This window comes from Arachis hypogaea, chromosome 20 (genome assembly GCF_003086295.3).
Source record: "Arachis hypogaea cultivar Tifrunner chromosome 20, arahy.Tifrunner.gnm2.J5K5, whole genome shotgun sequence".
Taxonomy (NCBI): Eukaryota; Viridiplantae; Streptophyta; class Magnoliopsida; order Fabales; family Fabaceae; genus Arachis; species Arachis hypogaea.
In genome coordinates this window covers 40,700,128-40,706,034 of record NC_092055.1, presented here as the reverse complement: position 1 = coordinate 40,706,034, position 5,907 = coordinate 40,700,128, and the positions used below count along the sequence as shown (strand labels likewise).

Sequence of the window (5,907 nt, the reverse complement as noted above, 5' to 3'; positions counted from 1 at the left end):
TACGCTTTTTGGCATTGTTTTTACATAGTTTTTAGTATGATTTAGTTAGTTTTTAGTATATTTTTATTATTTTTTAAATAAAAATCACATTTCTGGACTTTACTATGAGTTTGTGTGTTTTTCTGTGATTTCAGGTAATTTTTGTCTAAAATTGAGGGACCTGAGCAAAAATCTGATTCAGGCTGAAAAAGGACTGCAAATGCTGTTGGATTCTGACCTCTCTGCACTCAAAGTGGATTTTCTAGAGCTACAGAACTCCAAATGGCACGCTCTTAAATGCGTTGGAAATTAGACATCCAGGGCTTTCCAGCAATATATAATAGTCCATACTTTGCCCGAGTTTAGACGATGAAAATTGGCGTTCAACGTCAGTACTATGCTGCATTCTAGAGTTAAACGCCAGAAACAGGTTGCAAAGTGGAGTTAAACGCCAGAAACAAGTTACAAACTGGCTTTCAACTCCAAGAGAAGCTTCTACACGTGTAAAGCTCAATTCTCAGCCCAAGCACACACCAAGTGGGCCCCAGAAGTGGATTTCTGCATCATTTACTCATTTCTGTAAACCCTAGTAACTAGTTTAGTATAAATAGGACTTTTTACTATTGTATTTACATCTTTATTTTATCTTTAGATCATGTTTGGGGGCTGGCCTCTCGGCCATGCCTGGACCTTCATCACTTATGTATTTTCAACGGTAGAGTTTCTACACACCATAGATTAAGGTGTGGAGCTCTGCTGTTCCTCATGAATTAATGCAAAGTACTACTATTTTTCTATTCAATACAAACTTATTCCACTTCTAATATAAGATATTCATTCGCAATTCAATGTGAATGTGATGATCGTGACAATCATCATCATTCCCAACTTATGAACGCGTGCCTGACAACCACTTCCGTTCTACCTTAGAATGAATGGGTATCTCTTGGATATTTAATACAGGGGATCGAGTCCGAGATATTAGAATCTTCGTGGTATAAGTTAGAACCCATGGATGGCCATTCCTGAGATCCGGAAAGTCTAAACATTGTCTGTGGTATTCCGAGTAGGATCTGGGAAGGGATGGCAGTGACGAGCATCAAACTCGTGAGTGCTGGGCATAGTGACAGACGCAAAAGGATCAATGGATCATATTCCAGTATGATCAAGAACTGACAGATGAATAGCCGTGCTGTGACAGAGCATCTTGGACCATTTTCACTGAGAGGACGAGAAGTAGCCATTGACAACGGTGATGCCCAACATACAGCTTGCCATGGAAAGGAGTAGGAATGATTGGATGAAGACAGCAGGAAAGCAGAGGGTCAGGAGGAACGAAAGCATCTCTATACGCTTATCGGAAAATTCTCACCAATGAATTACATAAGTATCTCTATCCCAGTTTATATTTTATTTATGTTTTTATTATCAATTCACCATACCCATTTGAATCCGCATGACTGAGATTTACAAGGTGACCATAGCTTGCTTCAGGCCGACAATCTCCGTGGGATCGACCTTTACTCACGTAAGGTTTATTACTTGGACGACCCAGTGCACTTGCTGGTAAGTTGTGCGAAGTTGTGATAAAGAGTTGAGATTACAATTGTGCGTACCAAGTTGTTGGCACCATTGTTGAAGATCACGATTTCGCATACCAAGCTTTTGGCGCCGTTGCCGGGGATTGTTCGAGTTTGGACAACTGACGGTTCATCTTGTTGCTCAGATTAGGTAAATTTATTTTAATTTTAACCTTTTTGTTTTTATTATTCCTATTTTCGAAAAAATCAAAAAATATATATATTTTTATTCAAAAAGTTTTAAGAATGAATTCTAATGTTTCATGAAGCACGTTGAAGCCTGGCTGGCTGTAAAGCCATGTCTAATTTATTTGGACTGAGGCTTCCATTTATCAGCATATGAAGTTGGATGAAGTATCAGCTGTTGTATGTCTGATTTGTATCTGCTGAAGCTTGGCTGGCCATTGGCCATGTCTAGTGTTTTGGACCGGAGCTTTCACTGAAAGCTTGGCTGGCTAGTAAGCCATGTCTAATTCCTGGACTGGAGCTTTAGACTAACATTGCAAGATTCCTAGAATTCCTATTAAAAATTTTGAAATCCTTATTTTCTTTTTCAAAATAATTTTTGAAAAATACCAAAAAAAATTTAATAAAATCATAAAATCAAAAATAATTTTATGTTTCTTGTTTGAGTCTTGTGTCAAGTTTTAGGTTTGGTGTCAATTGCATGTTTATCTCTTTCTTGCATTTGTCGAAAACTCATGCATATGTTCTTCATGATCTTCAAGTTGTTCTTGGTAAGTCTTCTTGTTTGATCTTTAAATTTTAATGTTTTGTGTCTTTTCTTGTTTTTCATATGCATTCTTGAATTATTAGTATCTAAAGTTTGAAAATTTCTAAGTTTGGTGTCTTGCATGTTTTCCTTTTCTTGAAAATTTTCAAAAATAAGTCTTGATGTTCATCTTGATCTTCAAAGTGTTCTTGGTGTTCATCTTGACATTCAAAGTGTTCTTGCATGCATCATGTGTTTTGATTCATAATCTTTATGTTTTGAGTCTTTTTGTTGTTTTTCTCTTTCATCATTAAAAATTCAAAAAAATCAAAAAAATATCTTTCCCTTTTTCTTCTCATCAAATTCGAAAATTTGAATTGACTTTTTCAAACATTTTTAAAATCTTATTATTTCTTTTGAGTCAAATCAAATTTTCAATTTAAAAATTCTATCTTTTTCAAATCTTTTTCAAAAATCAAATCTTTTTCATTTTTCTTTCATAATTTCGAAATTTTCAAAATTTATTTTCAAAATCTTTTTCTTATTTTTATTTCATAATTTCGAAATTAATGCTAATAATTAATATGATTGATTCAAAAGAATTTTAGTTTATTACTTGCCTAGTAAGAAAGATTCAACCTTTAAACTCTAGAATCATATCTTTTTAGTTTCTTGTTAGTCAAGTAATCAACTTTGATTTCAAAATCAAATCTTTTTAAATTTCTTTTTCAAATCTTTTTCAAATTAAGTTTCAATCATATCTTTTTCAAAATCTTTTCTAACTTCTTTTCTAACTTCTTATCTTTTCAAAATTAATTTTCAAATCCTTTTTTTGTAATCCTATCTTTTTGTTTTAATCATATCTTTTTTAAAACTACCTAACTAACTCTCTCTCTAATTTTCGAAAATCCCTTCCTCTTTTACAAAAATTCCTTTTTAATTAATTAATTGTTTTAAATTTAATTTAATTTCATTTTTCTTTTTAATTCTCAAATTTTAATTCTAATTTTAATTAAAAACAAAAATATTTTTCTTTTCTTTTTATTTAATTTTCGAAATTCTCTCCCCCTCATCTCTTTCTAATTATTTTATTTATTTACTAACACTTCTCTTCATTTAAAAATTCGAACCCTCTCTTCCTCCTGGTGTTCGAATTTCTTTTCTTCTACTCACACAAAGGAATCTCTATATTGTGACATAGAGGATTCCATATTTTCTTTGCTATTTCCTTCTTTGTCATATGAGCAGGAACAAGGATAAGAACATTCTTGTTGAAGCCGATCCTGAACCTGAAAGGACTCTGAAGAGGAAGCTAAGGGAAGCTAAAGCTCAACTCTCTGTTGAAAATCTGACAGAAATTTTCGAAAAGGAAGGAGACATGGCCGAAAATAATAACAATGTAAGGAAGATGCTTGGTGACTTTACTGCACCAAATTCCAATTTACATGGAAGAAGCATCTCAATCCCTGCCATTGGAGCAAACAATTTTGAGCTTAAACCTCAATTAGTTTCTCTGATGCAACAGAACTGCAAGTTTCATGGACTTCCATCCGAAGATCCTTTTCAGTTCTTAACTGAATTCTTGCAGATCTGTGATACTGTTAAGACCAATGGGTTTGATCCCGAGGTCTACAGGCTTATGCTTTTCGCATTTGCTGTAAGAGACAGAGCTAGAGTATGGTTGGACTATCAACCTAAAGATAGCCTGAACTCTTGGGATAAGCTGGTCATGGCTTTCTTAGCCAAGTTCTTTCCTCCTCAAAAGCTTAGCAAGCTTAGAGTGGATGTTCAAACCTTCAAACAAAAGGAAGGTGAGTCCCTCTATGAAGCTTGGGAGAAATACAAGGAACTGACCAAAAAGTGTCCTTCTGACATGCTTTCAGAATGGACCATCCTGGATATATTCTATGATGGTCTATCTGAATTATCAAAAATGACATTGGACCATTCTGCAGGTGGATCCATTCACCTAAAGAAAACGCCTGCAGAAGCTCAAGAACTCATTGACATGGTTGCAAATAACCAGTTCATGTACACTTCTGAAAGGAATCCTGTGAGTAATGGGATGCCTATGAGGAAGGGAGTTCTTGAAATTGATACTCTGAATGCCATATTGGCTCAGAACAAAATATTGGCTTAGCAAGTCAATATGATCTCTCAGAGTCTGAATGGATTGAAGAAATCATCCAACAGTACTATAGAGGCATCTTCTGAAGAAGAAGCTGATGATCCTGAGAACCCTGCAATAGCAGAGGTGAATTACATGGGTGAACCCTATGGAAACACCTATAATCCCTCATGGAGAAATCATCCAAATTTCTCATGGAAGGATCAACAAAAGCCTCAACAAGGCCTTAATAATGGTGGAAGAAACAGGTTTAGTAATAGCAAGCCTTTTCCATCATCCACTCAGCAACAGACAGAGAGTTCTGAACAGAATCCATCTAGCTTAGCAAATATAGTCTCTGATCTATCTAAGGCCACTTTAAGTTTCATGAATGAAACAAGGTCCTCCATTAGAAATTTGGAGGCACAAGTGGGCCAGCTGAGTAAAAGAGTCACTGAAACTCCTCCTAGTACTCTCCCAAGCAATACAGAAGAAAATCCAAAGAGAGAGTGCAAAGCCATTGATTTAATCATCATGGCCGAACCTACAAGGGAGGAAGAGGACGTGAATCCTAGTGAGGAAGACCTCCTGGGACGTCCAGTGATCAATAAGGAGTTTCCCTCTGAGGAAACAAAGGAATCTGAGGCTCATCTAGAGACCATAGAGATTCCATTGAACCTCCTTATGCATTTCATGAGCTCTGATGAGTATTCTTCTTCTGAAGAGAATGAAGATGTTACTGGAGAGCAAGTTGCCAAGTACCTTGGTGCAATCATGAAGTTGAATGCCAAATTATTTGGTAATGAGACTTGGGAAGATGAACCTCCCTTGCTCACCAATGAACTGAATGATCTGGATCAACTGACATTGCCTCAGAAGAAACAGGATCCTGGAAAGTTCTTAATACCTTGTACCATAGGCACCATGACCTTTGAGAAGGCTCTATGTGACCTTGGGTCAGGGATAAACCTCATGCCACTCTCTGTAATGGAGAAACTGGGAATCTTTGAGGTGCAAGCTGCCAAAATCTCATTAGAGATGGCAGACAACTCAAGAAAATAGGCTTATGGACAAGTAGAGGACGTGTTAGTAAAGGTTGAAGGCCTTTACATCCCTGCTGATTTCATAATCCTAGACACTGGGAATGATGAGGATGAATCCATCATCCTTGGAAGACCCTTCCTAGCCACAGCAAAAGCTATGATTGATGTGGACAGAGGAGAGTTGATCTTTCAACTGAATAAGGACAACCTTGTGTTTAAAACTCAAGGATCTCCTTCTGTAACCATGGAGAGGAAGCATGAAAAGCTTCTCTCACTGCAGAGTCAACAAAAGCCCCCATAGTTAAACTCTAAGTTTGGTGTTGGGAGGCCACAACCAAACTCTAAGTTTGGTATTGAACCCCCACATTCAAACTCTAAGTTTGGTGTTGGGAGGTCCCAACAATGCTCTGAACATCTGTGAGGCTCCATGAGAGCTCACTGTCAAGCTATTGACATTAAAGAAGCGCTTATTGGGAGGCAACCCAA

General features: G+C 36.5%; 1 non-coding gene across 1 annotated transcript; it reads right to left on the bottom strand.

The window, feature by feature from the left end:
* Positions 1–4,042: 4,042 nt before the first annotated feature.
* On the bottom strand, positions 4,043–4,150 carry LOC112787206 (small nucleolar RNA R71). Its single transcript, XR_003194632.1, has one exon. It is a non-coding gene; the product is annotated as a small nucleolar RNA R71 (small nucleolar RNA).
* Positions 4,151–5,907: the final 1,757 nt, after the last annotated feature.